Source organism: Phoca vitulina, unplaced genomic scaffold, assembly GCF_004348235.1.
Source record: "Phoca vitulina isolate PV1807 unplaced genomic scaffold, GSC_HSeal_1.0 scaffold22, whole genome shotgun sequence".
NCBI lineage: Eukaryota > Metazoa > Chordata > Mammalia > Carnivora > Phocidae > Phoca > Phoca vitulina.
In genome coordinates, this window is record NW_022589725.1 from 39,730,887 (window position 1) to 39,734,605 (window position 3,719).

Sequence of the window (3,719 nt, forward strand, 5' to 3'; positions counted from 1 at the left end):
TATTATTATTATTATTATTATTTAAGCTCCAGGGGAGAATGAGTGCCCTAGACTTCACATCAGTTGTTAAAACATATTTTCCAAGATGTCATGATTTAAGAAGCACTTCAGAGGTAAGATTATGCGGATGTTACAGTGGATCAGATGATCGACTAAGACACCAAACTGTATCTATTTAATGAATTGAATGAATTCATCAATTCAGCAGGTAATAAACAAACATAAAATAAAGTATATCAGTTAGGGATAAGTGCTATGAATGGAAAAACAAAGCACAGTGGAAGAGGAGAGAGTGGTGTGTGTGTGTGTGTGTGTGTCCGTGTGCACACACACGTGCTTGCGTACACACACAGGCGTGCGTGCATTTGCGTCCAAGGGGTCCTGCTGTTAGATTTGCGCAGAGCACTTGCAGAGGGCCCGTACGTGGTAACTATGCTATCAGCACACTGAAAGGAAAAGCAGGACTCTTTAATTAATTATAGAGAAGTAATTAGCTGCTCTTTGAGAAAAATAAGGTGAGTTAGACCTATCTTCATACCAAGGAAGAAAATTAATTGTTAATGGATAAAGCAATTTTAATGTAAAAAAAAAAACAACCCTAAGCCATAAAAATGAACAAAGTATACCTTGAGTATATATCTGACCCCTGAGGGGAAAGGAATGTTCAACATGTAAAAGTAATGGAAAAATCACAAAGGAAAAGCATGGTGGGCTTGACTGCATAACTATAACGTCTCCCATATGTGAAAACAGCAAAAGAGGAATTTGAAGGTAAACTCAACAAATTGAAAAAAAAAAAACATTAAAATATCTAAGAACTGGACCAAAGGCATAAAAAGATAGTTCATACAGACGGGAATAAAATAGCTAAAAACTACATGCTTAATATTCTGCCTTATTTATACCAGTAGAAATGCAGGTTTAAAAAAGCCATGAGACACCATTACCAATTTGAAGAGCGAATTACATTTAAAGAATTTGAATGCCTAATGCTTATTGTGGGTGTGGTAGATGGATATTATCTTGCACAGCTGAGGAGGATGAATTATTACATTTCTGGAATGCGGTTTGATAGTATATGTTAATCATGTTTAAAATGTATTCTTGCCATTGTCATAACACCAAGAAAATAATGAGAAAGGAAGATAAATAACTAACATTGAAGTGATACTTTTATGCACTGGATACTTTGTAATAGAAACTCACAAAACCTTCACATGGCTTCTGGGAGGTAGTGTTGTTACTCTCTTTCCTGGATAAAGAAACTGAAGAGCAGGGAGGGTAAGTGAATTGCCCAGAATTATTCAGCTGGTAAAGAGTAAGATGAGGATTCAAATCCAGCCAGTCTGGCACCAGAGGCCGTGATCCAAAAACTGATCTGTACCACCTAACACAAGAAGATAGTCATGGGGTTATTTTGTGATAAAATATATCTTATAGATTGTAATAGACCCATATCGAGGGATACATAGAGCAGTTAAGATGATGTTAACAAAGAGATCTTTGTGACTCAAGAAAGTGCTCATTGATTAAGTGAAAAATGCAGGATGTGAACATTTTTGAAGATTCTAATTATTTGAAAATCATGAAGAAAAAGTACAAGGAAACATGTTAAAGTATTATGCATGTTGAGATCATTTTCTTCTTTTCAATCTTCATTTTATAATGTCCTATATTGGGCATTTAATACTTTAGAAATCAAAAACAATTTTTTTAAAAAGAAAGAAAGGAAGAAGAAAGAAAGAGAAAGAAAAATTTAAAAATTATGGAAAGGAAAAAAAATCAATATCAAACATAACACTAAAAAAAAAAAACCTAAATTCCTTCATGAAAGAAATTTAATATTTATATTCTCCTATATATATCTTATTAATACTTAGTAGGGTATCTGTGACATTTCCCAGAATAACTTTTCTTTTGGAAATGAGCTCCATTATTTAATATCTTAATCTTTTAAATCCATAATAAGTACATTAAAATTTATATGTATACACACACAGAGTAGTGCCAATATCAGCTAATTTGGGATCTTAACATGTTTCATATTGAAACTCAGAGGTAACTCATCAGAATGCTGGATTATTTCATAGAAACTTTATCTCTCAGTAGACCTTGAAAATTCACAAAAACCCAAACCAAGAAAAAAACAGCAGTGCCCTTTACAAGGCTGTGTCAACCTTAGCCAGAGGAAACAATACTTTTCATTCTATCTGAGGTAAGAGAATAGATAGTTAATAATAAATGTGTGTATATGTGTGTGGGTGGGGGGTTGATTTCAAACCATAGAACCATAGAAATATTCTAATTTGGTTATGAACAGTTGGTACTTTCCATACGTACTTAACTCTTTTGTCTTTACTTTATTGATTGTTATCTCTTGGAAATTACAGCAGATGCTTTGTGATGTTATTCATAAAGATTGATGTAAATGGTTTGACAGCTTAGCCATTAAACTTCATCCAGGATTTGGGCATTAACAGTCTTTTTTTTTTTTTTTTTTTTAGTATGGGAGGTGAGTGGCAGTTGGTAACAGAATTATCTGGGACTGAGAGGCTAGCATGCATCCAGAAAGCCTTCGTTACATTAGTTCATCTAATCACTCAATAATTTTGGTGATAGGCCTTGTTACTCATCTCCATTTTTGTAATGAGCAAATAGGATCTGAGACTTTTAAGTAACTTGCCTAAGATTGCACAGCTAGTCAAGGCTCTAGCTGGAAAGCCAGTCCAAGTTTGTATGCACCAGAAAACAAACTCTTCCATCGTGTTGTGCTCCCTCCACCCAGTGGAACTCACTGTGTGCTATGCAAGGAACATGGGATTGCTTATGAAATATTCACACTCGGTGTCAGAGACCCACTGCCACTTTCTCCCATTTTACTCTCTAAATCTGTAATTCATAGGCTAAAGTATGTATTGGTGTAGGATTGAAATTCAACACAGTTTTGAGTCCATGTAGATTAGGCATTTGGAGTGTAGGAAACTCCTGCTTTCTCTGTTTCCCTAAAATAAATGCACGTGGGCATGTGTATGTAAATACACACACACACACACATCCATACACCTATTCCTCTGTAACAAGTATTGGTGCTTACTCTGTGCTGGGCATTGTTCTGGACTCTAGTGGTACAATAATGAACAAAATAGACTCAGTTCCTAACTTACGGAAAACTTAGTTCTGAAGAAGGAAGATGGATATTTAAAAATTCAAGCCACAAATGAAGATCATGATGAGCATTTTGGTGTGATGAGAGAAAAAAGGACACACACACACACACACACACACACACACACACACACCCTTACATGGGCAGACCTGGCATACATATCTCGGTGTATCACAGATTGTCTATTCATAGAACAGTAGATTTTCTGGAAATATTTTTGTCCTCAATTTTGACCTTTGAGGTAAGGTTTAGTAGACCAGGCTTGAAATAACAGCAGACTTTCTTGTATTAAAAAATTGCATTCTTAGGAATTTCTTTCTGGATGCTGAAATTCATTACCTTGAAATTTTATGAATTCTGTGTGGCTGAAAGTTCTGAGAATGCTTGGTGAGTATATTAAGGGATATGAAAACTTACTGCACTGATTTTTTAAAAATCTGTGTGCCAGAAGATTTTTAAAAATCTCCTTCATGATACAGGTGTACATTTATTTGCAAGTTTTGGCTAAACCCTTCTTACTCTGTTTTCCAGAGAAACCACTGGAAGCAGAATC